Source organism: Gymnogyps californianus, chromosome 1 (assembly GCF_018139145.2).
Source record: "Gymnogyps californianus isolate 813 chromosome 1, ASM1813914v2, whole genome shotgun sequence".
Taxonomy (NCBI): Eukaryota; Metazoa; Chordata; class Aves; order Accipitriformes; family Cathartidae; genus Gymnogyps; species Gymnogyps californianus.
In genome coordinates this window covers 208,338,142-208,354,675 of record NC_059471.1, presented here as the reverse complement: position 1 = coordinate 208,354,675, position 16,534 = coordinate 208,338,142, and positions in this window count along the sequence as shown.

Below are 16,534 nucleotides of genomic sequence, written 5' to 3'. Positions count from 1 at the left end.
CATTTTGGTTTGAGTTTCTTTTAATTTTCATTTTGCTTTCAGATTCATCAGGAAAAAAAATACAGACTTGTTCTGAAAGTTGTAAAAACAAACAAAAACGGTATGAGAATTGTATAAAAATGCTTGTAAATCTGTCTCAGTTTTCACTTTATGTATAAATTCATGTCATGGTTTTGTGATTGTACACAGGATGTATCTTGAGAACTTATGCAAATTGTGCTGTATAAAGGCTGTTATCACAGTCTGACAAATAAATATTTAAAATATCTTGTTTGGTTTCTTTTCCCTAATTAACATGAAAATCTATTTTGCTGGTTCAAATTTCCCATTTGTTGACCACAGTGGTTTTATTGTAATGCTGTACACACTGCCCATATTCACTTGTCCTATTTTGGCATTAGCACACCTCCCAGGGTATCACAGGTGTCCCACGTTTCATTTTGAAATAAGGAATGGTTAGTTCATCAAAACTTTTCTTCAAACAAGTCAGAACCAGAATCCACATGCAGCTTGTTGGTATCTTCACACAGATTCATCTCTAGCATCCTATATGGACAACAATAAATGTGCATACATCAGCAGAGTTTAGGACTGTACAGGGTTTTCTCTCCTCACTGTGAAGAAAAGATTAATTGAAAATGTAGCCTAACTCTGTATCCTTTTAAGTTCCTGACGAAGGCAGAATAAGAAAGCATCTGAAAAACCCTAAAGGGATTTTCTGTCTCTTTCCTCCAGTAGAAAGAAGGTTTCCAGGAACAATATCTTTTAGTCTTTATTATAAAAAAGAAATCAGTTTCTTTAAGCAATCCTTTTTATATTACTGAATTGCACCTGACTTGTAGAACATCCGTGAGGTTTTTCCATAGAGCTTGCATTTCTGAGCCATGTCTAGACCTATATTTATTACATTTGCATAATTTCCCTCTTTGATACAAATAATAAAGAATTCATGCTCCCCAAGTTAGATAAATTGGTATTTGAGTCTGGCACCTGGAACACATAGCCTGGAATTTTTTCTGTCAGTTGATGCTCTTTTCTGAAAAAATAGTGTAGTGAGAAATAGGCAACAACACTGAGGATGCCTCAAGAAAAGAGGTGCCCTTTTTCACATTAGCCATGACACAGGCTAATTTCTATTAATGTCCATCAGGAGCCAAACTCTAGTCTTCCCAGTACCTGCCTTAATCACGAAGATATACGTTCAGGGTACTTTGGGTACCTCTCTCTGAGAAAATAGTCATGGCTACAACCAACAATTCACCCCACACTCAGCCCCACTTCTCAGCATCCTCTTTTATTTTGGCGAGGAAGTTCCCGCCCACCATGATGGTCCTCTGGAAATGGCTAGAAAGCATTTCTGAAGTGCTAAGAGCTTCACGGGACAAAAAGCTGACTGGAATTAGCTGCTGTGGAAGCTGTAGGTTTATCTGAATCTAGCTCCAGGAAACTAGCTTACAGAAAGAAAATCCCAGTATCTTTTCACACACACACACATGGAATGAATAAATAATACGCCTCTTTTTAAATAATTAACAATATGTTTAACAAAAATGTGTGTTTACTCAGTTAAAGCACTCAGCAAAGTGCAGAGTATGCATGAAATATTTCCTCACAGTGCTATTGCGGGGTTTAAGCTAGCTGCTATACGTGGTGTACGATGTGAAACTGGGAATCGGGCAGTTCACGGAATGTTTTTAAAATACGGGTTGAAATTAAAGCTCACATAGAGAGAAGTCACTGAAAAATGTACACAGAGATTCAGCTTAGCATTCTGGCTCTGAGGACAGGTCCCTCCGTTCTCGCATACTGAAATCAAACACCAAATAGTCACCAAGTTCACAGTGTGAGAAGAGCCACAGGCTTCCCATCGCCGCAACTGAGGGGCCGCGCTGCCCCCTCGCAGCATCGTCCGGCACTGCAGCTACGTCTCATGGACACTACTGCTAGAACTGCTTGAACAGCTAGTTGCTGCACTTTTAATTATTATTTTTTAAATCAAAATAGGTCTAACTGACTCCTATCTCTGCCAGTGAAGTCACATATGAGGGACACTTGCTTCTCTATTCTGTCCTCTCTTCAATGCACTCTCCCTCCAGGACTTTGTTCTCGGGCCGTCTCTTCTTATAGGTTTTACAGATTTGTCGACTCAACACACTTTGGTTTCTCTTATATTAGTAACTCAAGCATGTCTGGACATAAGAACTTATACTTTTAAATTGTTAAAACTGTCTCCAGGAACACGCGTCTCCAGGCATATTGTCCTGACCACAAATCCCTGTGTGCTTTGGGAGATCTCCGCAAGAGCTTTCTTCCCAGGGATCACTAAGCCCTTGAGGTCTAGCAGAAGTTACTGCTCCCCAGCTATGCCAACTTGCAAAACAGTGTCCAGCCCACGAAAATTCTGCAAATTCTTTAATCTCCTGCTTCCTTAGGGAGGCCAAACTCTCAGGAATTCTAGCAAGAATATTGCAGCAAATATCTTCAACATTAGTCTTTTCATGTCTGCCTATACATGGGAATTAGAAAACTCCTTCATCCCTTCCTTTTTCTAGGTGATTTTCCTGACACACCTGATCCAGAAAGACCACAGTGCATCTTTTTCAGCCCTGCTTTACAAGGATGCCAAGTTCCACAAATTTCAGTCTGACAGTTAAGGGTATTTATGAATTTAGACCACAACAATAAGCAAAATAATGTAATAAAAAACAGTCACAAATTATCAGAGATGTCTCCAAATCTGTCATACCAGCATATATCACTTTAAACTAGGGAAAAAAACTAAGCACTTAGGGATAGTTGGATGATTTATCTATATCAGTATAGCTAAAATGGTATGATTGTTTGCAGACAAGGACTCTGACACTGAAAGTCAGCCAGAAGAAGGATAACTTCTAGTTTGGACAGGCTGGTCATTTTACTGTGGTTACCATTTTAGAGTGGCTACTACTTTGGCCTTTCTGAAGGATCTAGTATTGCTGGGTCCTACATTCCACTTACCATATCAGGATTTTTAGATATGTCAGATAAGATTTTAAACACAGATGAAAATACAAAATAAAACCTTTTTTTTCAGCACAGACTGTCAAATCTCAGAGAGTTCTTGGTATCAGGAGTTCAACATCCACAGTTATGATAAAGATGGAAGGCACTGCCAGCGAATTGGAGGCTGGGGTCAATACACTGGTTGGTAGGGTTCTTGCTATTTAGAGGGGCCTTGGCAGTCAGGAGAAATGTGCTGATGGGAAACTCATGAAGTTCAAAAAGGCAGATGTGAAGCCCTGCATCTGTGATGAAATAACCCCATGCAGCAGGCTGGGGCCAGCTGAATGAAGTTCGGCTTTGCAGAAGAGGACTTAAGCGTCCTGGTGGACAACAAGTTGAACATGAGTCAGCAGCATGCCCTTATTATAAAGAAGACGAACCAGATACTAGGGTGTATTATCACGAATGTAACCAGCAGGTCAAAAAAACATTATTTATCTCTATTTGGCACCTGTAAGAATTGACAGTATTGTGTACAGATTTAGGCTTTCCAGTAGTAGAAAGACATTGATGTACTTGAGCAAGGCCAGTGGATGCCTACCAACATGGTCAGGGGGCTGGCACATATGAAGTATAAGGAGAGGCTTGAGAGAGTTAGATTTATTTGGCTTGGGGAAGATAAGGTTAAGGGTAGCTGTCTACACATGCCTTACAGGAGGGTACGAAGAAGACAGAACTAGACTCTTGGAGGTGTGCAATGATAGGACAAGAGTCAACAGACACAAGTTACAACATGAGAAATTCTGCTTATATATTTGGAAAAAAAGTCACAGTGTAGGTAATCAAACACTGGAACAGGCTGCCCATAGAGTTTGTGGAATCTCCGTCCTTGGAAGTATTTAAAACATTTGGACAAGTCCCCGAGCAACCTGTTACATCTGGACTTGCTTTGAGCAGGGGTGGGGAATTTGACTAGATGACCTGCCTTTGTCTCTTCCAAACTAAACTACTGTCTACGACTCCAGAGTTAATGTAACGGCAAGAAATTACATCCTTGTATTATCACGTCATTTTTTAAATACTCAAAGACAAGGACAGTGCCTCTGGCTTCACAGATGTCAGACTCACCAACATACATTATATTTTATTTATATTAATCATCAGGGTTTATTTGTGCTTGTGAGATGAAGTGCTTCTGTACAAAGCAGGAAGCGAGCACTGTCCCTTGTTTGGCAGCAGTGAGATCCCAGTGCTCTTGAGTGAAGTTAACTGTTGGTCAATATAAATCTTTCACATCAAAGAGCTACAAAGCCTGTTTGCTAGATTGCCTATGCCAGCTGGAATATAGAAGTCTATGCCAGTTTTAAAATTAATAATCCACCAATGACCTTTCTGCTTTCTGGTCAAAAAGGCAAAGAATAGAAAGTAATGAGGTGGAACACAATCAGGAGAAGGACTATCATCTGCTGCCTGACTCGTGTAGGCCAAAATTGTACATGCTTTCCCACTAGCTGCAATAGTGGCCCAATAGCTACACCTGTACTTGTAAAAAAAACAGTGACAGGGTTCACCCTTTTCCTTGTAGGCCGTCTGGAATGGACTGATTCATGCTTAAGTGTCCCAAAACAAGTAACTGCCAAAATCACCTACTGAGAGCAGTCTCTGGCATTAGATGTGGGTGTGTCACTTGATATGTCAGAGCTGTGTCAAGGGATGTGCTAACAACAAAATGGTATGGACAAGTGCAAGTCAACACTCCAGCCCATATCCTGTGTGGAACTGATTCTCACTGAATATCACATTACGTTTGGAAAAAATTATATTACAATAGTCCTTAGAATACATTGCGACTAGGAGCCATGGAAATGTTTCTGGTGCCATCCAAAAAAACTCAAAGGGCATGTAATCTAAAACCACAAAAATATTCAAGAGAACTACTATTACTTTAAGTCCTCTCCTTCCCTTTGGCCTGAGATGGATCCACAAACAAGAAAAATAAAGGAAAATCACAAACCCAAAGGGCTGAATACTGATGGGTTGGGTGGTGGAACCACTAGCCTGCATATTCCTGCTCCTACCGGGAACTTTGCCTCTTTGATGTCTGGCTGCTAAGTGACCCAGCTTCAACAGGATTATTACTGCAGAAATGTTTGAACAAGAAGGATGCTAGAATGGTGGTTAGGCGAGTCCGCTGTGAACTACTGTACAGTGAAATTTAGTCTTAAACACTGCTGCCCTATTTCCCTGTGCATTTAGTCCATTGCTTTCTTGAGATCTGAAGTCAAAACAAAAACTCTCCTTAGACTAGTCTTCTCACCATATTCTTGGTGCCAGGAATAGCTACGGTACACACAAGATTCCTCCTACTCAGTCGGGAACAGGAGACACTCAGAAATTAGGTTTCATTTCAGAGTTATTTTAGTTGATCTTCATATACAAAGGCCGTAATTTTCTTTTTTTCTCGAAACTAATTCACTTTCCTGTGTGCCAAGATAGGGTCAGGCTGCAGTGCAGGACTTTAGTGGGGAAAAGACAGAGATCCAAGTTGCTGCACAGCGCTACATCTTCTCTCCTGCTTCAGGAGCCTCTGCACCAAAAAGAAACAGCCAGTGCAACAATTAGCTACAAGTGAGATGCAAAAGTCAAGTAGACAACAAAGAGCTGCAGCGTTGTGGTGAAAGTGGAATGGGACCAGTCCAGGGCCTAAAACCCCTATAATCCTCTTTTTATGAGAAGGTACAATATTTAAGCAATGACACAATAGCATAGCTACTGGAAGGATGTTCAGTTCTCCAGATTTTTCTAGAAGTGGTCTGTTCACTGGATTGTGATTCTACCTGCTTTTATTTATAGAAAGTCCTTGATTAATTTATTTCTAATAAATCATTGGAAATATTATAATTCATTATTAAGTTAATTTCTGAGTTTATTGCATGTGCGTATGCTTAAGAATAAAAAACAGTAGTGGTTTTGTTTAATAATTCAGGTCGCCAATTCATCATATGAACAAGAAAAAATCTATTAAATTGAGGATTTGAGGGATTCACAGAGGATTTTGAACAAACATTCCCTGCTCATCCTACAAGTAGGAGCTATAATGACTCCGACTTCTCCCACTCAGCATCAGAAAATGACAAAGCACTGCTAATACATAAAGATTTTAAGTCCTGCTCCAAAGATGAATTAAACACTAATTATTATCTATGAAGACTAGCTGAAAGGAATGCAATAAATACAATACAGGAAAGAATAAGATACCTTCCATGAGGTGTATTTAAAACTCTTTCCAGAAAAACAAATACTGTGGAGATAAAGGTGTTAGAGAATGGGGACTGGACATGTATACCCAATCACTATTTACATATCTAACTCAAAATTAGTTTTCCATGACTGGCATTTCAAAATATAGAGGAATCAAAATTTGATACTTTTAGACTTTCTTATGCTCATGAAACAGGCCATTTGAAAGCAAGTCCTAATAATGCTAAGAAATGTCTGCATCCTAGTGAGAATACAAGAGAACTGCTGATTTTTCAGCCAGTTACATTTCAAGACTTACCAAGAACAATAAAGATGACTATAAAAATTCACAAGCTTTTTCATCCATGCAATCTACAGAAAGTAGGGAAGTGCTATTCCTTCTCTTTCACAGGTGGAGGAGCTGAGGCACAAGAAAGCTACAAGTCTTTTTCCAAAGGTCTTCAAGTTACCACGACTTCCTCATCTTTCCTTTGTAAATGATAGGCCTTACTCAGTCCCTTCCTCTAAGAGGAAATGAAATAAAAGAAAATCTTATTGCAACTCTGTGTTCTAAAAATCAAATTAATAAAACCTGGAATAATTTTTTGTGTCTAAAGAGAGGAGGTCAGAAAGGAAACTCCAACTAAAGAGCAGTAAGCATTCATGCTGACAGCAAGTGCCTGGAGCGTGCACGCTGTCTTTGAAGCAGGTTTGGGCTGAACACATTTGGGTAACTGCTCAGAGCTGCTTGCAGTCTCTGCTCTAATTGACAATGGTAATAAAAGGCTCATTTTCATCAATGGCTTTGAGAATTTGGAGGAGCTTTTACAACCTGGGGGCACTTCATTCTTGCTTCATCCTAGGCATTCAGAAGATGGAACAACAAAAAAAAAAAATTAGCTACTTGAAAGCTAAGACTCAGTTTGTTAGGACTCATTCTGTTCTCAGTCTCATCTAGAGTGACTTCAGGGCACAGTAGAATTTAGTATTATTTTTCTTCTTTTCATTATAGTATTATAGATAGAGGGATGCAGGCATGCAAACTTTTCAACGGCTTTCTTGCCAGAGTTCACTTGATGACATGTTTGTTCAGTTAATATTGGTGGTTTCTGCACTGTTGCTCCACAGAGAGTTTTTTCTTTCTAGTTCTGGTGTTTATCACACAGATGGGAACCCCTCACCTCGTTCACTCCTTGTCTCCCACTGGCATATGATGATGGTTCCTCACCTCTTTAGCTTAGATTAACTCTATATTCAAGCATAGAAGAGCCACGCAGCCTTAGAGGCCTGCATTGTAGGCATTTAAATTTAGGTAAAATAAATCCCACTTTGGAAGTCTTAACTATCATCAAAAAATTGCAAGCCAAGGGAACACTGCAATTTTAGGAGCAACAATAATGCCTGGTAAACAGACAAGAGTGATGTGGTTTAATGAAAATAAATCCTGTGCGTAGTCTGAAACCCTTTGTTTGTGACAGACAGACAAATTGATACTATATGATATGTATGATGTTGCTTTAGGAGAAGATTCCAGAGCTCCAGACTGTGTTTTTTTAATACTACTCACACAAAACGGATTCATCTGAGCTATTCAGGTGATTGGGGTAACATCTAAACCTACCTGAAATGAATCTCTTTTTTGTTGTTTTGCTGAAAGGCCAGGCTTTCTCTGATAAGTAACTGTATGTGCTTTCAATTATTTTCAGCATATTTCAAATCACATAGGGTAGTAAAAAAGCATAAAACATGCACAGCACGCACTCTAAAAGCTCAGAAACACAAAAACACATAAACAGCCAATTTCTTTAAACATTTTATTTTTCAAATACAGTTTAAAAAAAATATTTTTAAACAATTGAATACTGACAATCCTGGAATCGGTATTCCCAAGAAGAAATATATTGCAGAATTACTACAAATTTTTGTAAAGAGTAGGCAGTGCATGCATGCCAAGGAAACATGTCTTAAATCCCTCAAAGAGCAGTGTCTGGTGATGTGCAGCACAGTAACATTTACATACAGATTTACATGAGAATAGAAAAGCAAGTCTGTGCTTTCTTAATGATGTGCTAGGAAAAAAAAAATAGCCTGAATGCATTAAAAGCTTATTGAAATCAATAAAAAGGCTTCAAAATTACATAAGACAAGATTTTCTTGAGTAAAAGCTTGAGTTTGGAGTAAGAGCTCTTTTCTCATTCTTACCATGATGCTTATCAAGATCTTTAAGTTCAACATGATTTTACAGACCACGTTGTTCTGATGCCATGAGGCTTCTCAAAAGTATCAGTAAGGGTGAAATTAGGTTTATCGATATCATTAGCCTTAGTTTCTATGACTTGGTATGATCAACACAAAGTGTAAATGTTTGAAGGCACAGTAAAACAATGTGCCTACACAGAAACTCCGAAGGGCAGTATTAATCATTACAGTAAGTTCTCAAAGGCAAGGTTTAATCACATAATATCATCAGTTAAATAATGAAATATTGTTAGTATATAGGTCAACAAAAGAGCCAAGAGAAACAGAAAAAAACATTTGACTGTAGTGTTAATGACGGAGAAATGCAACAACATTATGAAGTTTGATGCCTGTGGGAAAAATGTTTCCTTGTATCACTGAGCTCCCTTGAAAAGTTTCTACGGGCAAATCTTTTTGCATGTTCCAAATAGAAGAAATAAAGAGTCTGTAAAACATGATCCATATAATTTTTTTTAAAAAAGTGATTAGCGTTTGGGAAAACAGCATAGAGAGTGAAAGGTTTAAACTGATTCTTTCAATTCTATGTATTTAATATCACTGATGGATGCTAATGCAGCAAATGAAAATAATTTACCGGTTTTTTTTTATTTTTTCTGAAGCTCTTGAAAACACTCCTGCTATAGCAACACCAAGTAACACCACCAAGCAGCAGCATTTTTGCCAGTGCCACCTGACATCTTTTAAGATGTGATGCATCCAATTTTGCTCTGATTCAGCACTGTGCTATCAGTCACCTTACTGTGTGGGGAGGTTGGAGCAGAAAACACACACACACACACACGCCCACAAGCCTGCTTAAAATTCTGATACACTTAACCTAGTTACATAGTAAAAGATAACATGTTAGAGATGACTGCTGAGTTGCAGCAGCAAAATGGGGTGAGGGGCAAATAAAAGAGCAGCACTCTTTCTCTACCAGAGAAGGTGGAGGACCTGCTGCAGATACCCAACAGCACTGCCCAGATGCAGCATCCTTACCCAGAGAAACAGGGCTGGAGCGATCCTGCTCTCCCTCTTCTGCTTCTGCCCCTGTTCTGGCAGGGGCTCTGACTGCCCTTTATACCTTCTTGTTATCTCCTTTGTGCTTTCGTGCTATACGGGGTGTTTTACATGCAATGCATACATGTTCTTTGTTGTCTCTGCTGTGTCTAAGCCAGGTTTGGCCTAGCTCTCAGGTCTGCATCACTTCAGTGAGCAGCAGTACAGCAGATGAGATTTGTACTCATGCCCTTAGGACCCCTGATGTCATACTATGCTTATACTCTTGAGGCCTCTGCTTATAGACAGGAAAAAAGACAGTATCAGTGACCTGTTTACCTTGGAATTAAATCTAGTCAGTAATTACAAGTCTGTAGGGGATTCAGGCCATTTTCCAATTGCACAAAAATTTAATATTTATTTTAATGGCTGTGATACGCTTTATGTCTGCAAACATTCAACAGAGCATCCTAGAGCCCAGTCAAGCTCTGTGTGGATCAATATGAAGAGCTATAAAATAAAAATTTGGTTAAAAAACTAAAAAAAATGTTGTGTCATGGTTTTCAAATTAAAAAAAAAAAACAAACCACTATTACTTTTTTTTAACACTGTAGCTCTTTATTATCAAAGAACAGTTATTACATTTCAAAGCTTCAGGCACTAAACTCCAGGCTGGAGGGAGGCACTTTATCTTTCTCAAGAGTAGAAGTTAAAAACCTTTTGCTGGACTTAGATGCCTACAGTGGACTGAGAAAGATAGAGGAGTTGGTATGGTCATGCATTCAGCAACAACTAGGCACTCATCTGAAGCGTGAATGATCATGGTTCATATTCCTCTTTTCAACCTGTTTCTCGTCAAGATCTGGAGAACAGATTTTTCTTCTTTACTAACTTCAGCAGGCCCTTACCCTGCGCTGCCCTGAGCCCCACCAGCCTGGTCAGACCTCCCACAGGGGTGAGGGTGCGCTCATGGCCCTTACACATGGGCTGGACAAGAAATCACTGGTTTTGAACGTCTTTCTGGGAGCTGGGGTGAGCTCAGGCTGCACAAAAATCACTGATAGGAGTCTGAGAAGATCGTCTACACTCCTAAAGCAAAAATTTGCTGAAACCTGGCTTGCCAGACTGGTCTTTTCCGGTCATTCGTATTTAAATTATTACTCTTTAAAGCTAAAGGTCTAACAGGACCAGGAGTTTAAATAGATTGTTCTCAATCACCCTTTGCAGAGTCCAGTTGGATGTGTAACATACAGAGCCTGTTCACTAGACACCCAAGTTTAATGATTAAAGACAGAAGCCAGTAACAGCGGCTGAAGTGCCTTGGTGGACTTAACTCAATGGGGCAGTGCCCATAACACATCTCCTCACCAGCCACCAGAACTCAGCATGTGAGCTACAGCACTTATTTTAAACCTCACATGACAGCAGAGGCTATGGCATTCACAACATTGCTCGAAATCCAGAGTGGTATTGGAACTAATCTTAAAAGTTTAATAATACAGTATTTGGTTTGTTAGAATCAAATGTTAACCCTGACTTTAAAAATTTATGTTGTAGATTAAATAAGCTTCAACAAAAAATTAAGTGGGATCTTGCTTGTTAAGAGAAAAAGCGCCCATTAAATACATCCTCCTTAGTCCAGCCCAACTGACCTTATGTGTTAGGAAGTATTAGCCACCCAGAAAGGTGCTTCCAAAAGTGATATGCTTGAATGTCTATCGACATTCCTGTTTTATTTGTGTGTATTCACACTGTTAAGTGGTTACCCTTGCAAGGAACCAGACAGAGATACAGTATGGACTTTTAAAAAATACTTCAATAGTTGTAAGCATACATTTTTGAAGAATATACTTTTTCACATGTTTATAGATGAGAGTAAAAGTGAGTGAGAGTATGGAAAGTGAGTGAGAGTATGGAAACTTCAGGTTTTGTGCAGAAGTTGCTGATTTCATTCTGTGTTAACCAGAACAGCAATAATAACAATTTTAAACAGCTATTTTTATTTGTAGAAAAGGCATTAATTATTACCAAGATTCCCTGGTGTTCTGAATTTTAATATTACTTTTTAATGATAGTCTTGGATCTGTGATACATTTCCAGTATCAGATACATTTCAGCCAGTCTTTGAAAACCTTGTTTCAACTTCAAAAGAATATGAAGAATGCTGACTAGGCAACAGCCTAGAGATATGAGAATAAGGAATAAACGAGTGAGTAAACTCACTGAGGAAGAAAACCCAGGGGCTACATAAATCTGGAGCACTCCCCACAAATATATGCTATCATTTTTATTTAGAAGACATCAGTTGAATATGAAGACAATATGACTATGTTTTATGGTGATACAAATATGGTGACAAAGTTAGAAAAAAAGGAATCTTTTCTAAAATGATAAACTAAAAATAAACACTAATAACCATTTTATACAAATTGCTTTGTGCAGACACTTCTATTAATTTCCACATATTTTAAATGTTATTAACAGTGATGTAACTACCTAGAAGAACCCAGTTAAATCATTTTTATATGTTATTTAGAATAAAGACCAGTTGTAAGCTGCAATTCTTACATCTTTTATTAGGATTTGTGAAACTCGTAAGTTTAAGCTTCACATCGGAATTTTTTTTTTTCTGACATTTAAAGGTTGTTGATTTTAAAGTAAGCAGCAGATGGCAGCAGCGACAGCAGCACTGCCCTCAGGTTTACTCATCAGGCATTTACGCTAGATACACATAGATAGCAAGTCTTGTAACTTCCTGTAGACTTCAGGGGGAGAAGCTACCCTATCTGATGAGTCTGGACCTCAGTTCTAAGGAAAAAATTAAACAGAAATGTAAAATTGTATTTTTGCCTGAAGAAAATGTTATGTGGAAACACATCTTTACAAATATTCTCTTAGCCACGTCAGTGCTGAGGAAGTCTTGGCTTTAGTAAGCAGCAAAGTCTGTGAGTGGATCTAACCTTCTAAAAATTCAAAACGTGTTTTTCATTAAAAATGAGCAGGAAATTCTTTATACCAAGAATTTTGAGGCATGGACTTAATATAAATAAGATATAATCCATACACAAATTTCTTGAATGTATTTCTGAGGTCCTGTGCTAGCCCATAACGTTCAGTTTTACAAGCTTGAGGTGTTGGGGACAGTCCAAGCTGCTCAGCAGTGATGAAGTGACAAAATTTCAGACTTAAGGGGAGTGCTGAGGTCTCCTTTAGAAGTCCCAGGCTGTGCAGCTGAAAATAATGCAAAACTAACCCTGAATCCTGCTGAACTGCCACTGATACTTTTTTTTTTTTTTTTTAGTGAAGCATTTGCATGCAAAGTGTCATTTTTGGCAGGCTAGCAAGTAGGAGGCTTTAGAAAATCATGGGAAAAATGTACCTTTTAAAAGTTAACATTACAACATCAACTACTTACTAATGCTCTCAGTCATACATACTTTTGCAAGTCAAATGAAAAAGGGTTTTTAGTAGTTTTTATGATGATACTTGAATACAAGTATGTTGAGGAATTGTCTGAGTACTTCTCTGCTAGAACAGGATGCTCTTTTATCTGGGGCTTTGCCAGAAGAGAGTGAGTGGCTGGTGTGTGCAATAAGACACTATTTCTTGTTCAGAGTAGGGCCAGAGGAATTAAAACTGAATTAAAGTTGTGTCTCCATCTGCCACCTTTCCCATACTCCATCTATGCCAAAAGTAATGTGAGTGAAGTTCAGAATCAGACACCCTATTTTTAAGCTACAGATATTGTACCAATAATTTTAAATTGCAATTTTATGTATACCACTACTTAAACATTAGCAAACCAGACTCGAAGACATAAATGAAAATCCATTGCTGAAAGAAACATCAACTTGCTTAAGGATATATTTTTCAACACTGCTTTACTGATGTTTCCAACTGATTTCAGAAAAAGAACTATTTGGAATATATCTATATATAGATAGATCTATATATTGGAATATATTCCTGTTTCCCACCATTGGATACTGCTGAATAAGTGTGATTCTGCAGAAAGAATTTTATAAAATTTTGATCATTAATTGCTGAGAAAAAGAAAATCTCATTGACCAATTTACCAGCTTAGAAGCCCGTCTTCTGTCAGAAGTCAGAAACAATTTCAGAAACAATTAGAAGTTTAAACATTGTCTTAGAAGCCTAACTAAATATTGTTATTTTCAATCAAAAGTAATTTCTTTTGTTTTCTTTTTTTAATGATGATAGCTTCTATCAATCTCCATCATGGATCATGACTACAAAAAACAGGAGAAAGAGAGGGTATCTATCCAAGAAAGTTTACAGTGTGATGTGTATGTTAAAAAGAATTGCTCATGCTTTACCAGCTTTGGAGAGAAGGGGCAATTCAAACAGGTAAGCAGTACTCCTCATATCTCAGACAATCCAAAAAGGTAACAGGAGGTCTTGTTATGGTCTCACTGCTCAGTACGGCTTTTAAAATGCTTAGATATAGAGACAAACAGGAAAAAAAAACCCACATATTTTTGAATTGTAAATTATTTTTTCACCTATAAATATACAATATAATTACAGGACAGCATTTTTAAATTTAAGTTCTAGAATTTTTTGTACAGAGAAGGTATTAATAAATGGAAATATTCATAAAGACCTAATTACTGAACTAGATTTTAGCATTTTAGTAAGAAAATTCACCCGTTCTTCTTGCATTGGAAAATACAGTCATGTGGGAAAATGCCCAAAGAGTCAATACAAGAGTGCTGACAGAAGCCTTAGGTATCTCAGGTCAGTGCTGCTACATTTGCATTTGGACACATGGATGAAAGAACATCATGTCCCACTCATCAATAACTACACATAGCAAGAGCTCTCTTTTAACGTATGTTAATAAAATTATCCTGTATCTTCTTTCAGTTCAGCTTGCACAAAACTGAAGTTATTGATGTAAATGAGGCATATTACAGAACACAGAAATTAGGAATGCAAGAGACCTAATATTAGCTTGTCTCTTCTACCAAGGCAATTTTGTCCATATGATCATGTACATTTTTAAATAACCAAAAAAATGGAGCATCCAACGTTTTCCTTGGAAAACTGCTGTTTAATAGGTTTTACCATTTGAATACTCATCCTGGTGCTCTGCAGTTTTAGTTTGGTTTAATTATATCATTTCTACAGCTTCAAAAGCAATAACACTATGTTAACAGACTATTGGTGGCTGTGATGTGACAGAACACTGCCAGTAACCTCTATGTCCAAAACCTCATTATTCAGAGACCAGAAACTCATCAGTTTCTTTGTGTTTATGTATGTGTTTCTTCTCTCACCTGTAATGTTTTTCCCAGATCTATAAGCAATTAAATTATTTCACAAATGTTTTTAATAAAAGTTGGTAAAATCATACCACCAGACTGAAGAATCCATAGGATCAAAGGATAACTTCTGCCAGAAGGGACCTTAGAAGATTGTGTCTGGTGTTTTTGGACGGCTCTGTTGAGCCTGAAGCATGAAGCAAAACACTAAGTATTGCAGAAAAATTTACGACATCCTGTTCATGTGGTAACACACACTTTCTAACCTCAAAACTGATTTTCTGTAGCTAGTCATCGGCTGTCAGATGTGGATGTGACTCTCCCATGCTGTCATGAAGGGAGAACAGAAGGCTTGACTAAGGAAGCAAAGGTGAAAAAAGTCCGTCCCTTATCACAGTGAAGTTCCACCATAACATTGTACACACTGCAAGTAAGAGGATGCGTCTCTCCGCACACATACCAAAGTACAACTGCTTTCTGAGTCTCTTCAAAAATTCATGAATATTTCTGTTTCTGTTTTAATTTTTCTTTTGGTAAAACGCTGCAAATAGTATGGACCTACTCCCCTGAGCCCCGATTAATGTACCACAAGCAGTTGGGAATTCGGGTAATTTAAATGAGCTGGAAAGTTCAGAGGAACCACCCAGATATCTTTTTTGATTTGATTCACAATATGGTTTATCAATTACGAGCAAACACTCCATCTTGCCAGGAGATGGTGCCATAACTCCAGAAAACGTGGACTTGTGTGTTATGCAACAGGAAAGCAGAACAGAAGTACAGATTTTCTTTTTAACACTGCTATACAGAAATTTTAAACCTTAAACACGTAAAATGAAGAGAAAATCTACCCATACAGTATTGAGCCCCAAGATTGTTTCAGTTTTGGAAGCTTCTTAAATTTCTCTGGATTTGGGCATTTGCTTGCTTGCTTGCTTCCTTGTTTTCTGTATAGGAAACTACTCATATGAATATCCAGAGTTTGGTTTCCTTGACTTGGTCTGTTGTTTACCTTAGTTTACTTCAGTAAGTGTGGTTCTTTTTAATTTTTAATTCATATATTGAAATTTGTAAGACTCTTCTACAGATAGAAGATTGATCCAAATACTGATAGCTCTTACGAACTAATAGTGAAAGAACCAGACAGATATTTTAGAATGATACGTAAAGCAGCATGCTTGATTTCAGGATTAATTTGGGTCTGTAAAACACCCAAATAAAACATGACTGCTTTGGGAGGCTTGGGGCCATTCCAGAACCTCCCCTCCTGTAAAGCTAGCCATGCTTCAAACCAGCATTTTGCACCGAATAAGAATGGCCCATGTGAATTGCACATGCCCTGCACCTTCCTTATGCCTTTCATTTCATTGTTAATTTTGGAAGATTTTAACCTTAAAAAAACCCAAACACCCTGCCTACCTGTATTTTACAGAACTTGAGCTGATACAAGGCAGAAATAAAAACTAGCAAAAGGTATTGCCAGTTGCCAGGTTCTTAGACAAGGACCTGACATAAAAAAGAGAAATTTAACTGACATCAGTTCTGTTAGTTCCATAACTTAGCAGAGTTGTAAATATTTTTCAGGTAACCGACATCTGAACTTTTTTGGATTTGCTACAGGTTGTTGATTAGAATGGAGAGTTTTCTAGGGTAAGTTATTTTGTCATGAAAGGATCTTACTAGACTGATCAAACTGCATTGCTGAAACTGAGACTTAGCTTGGCAGTCAAACCTGTTTAAGCTCAGCCACGGGAGCAGCCTGAAGTGCTGGAGCACTGCAAGGGTGCAGC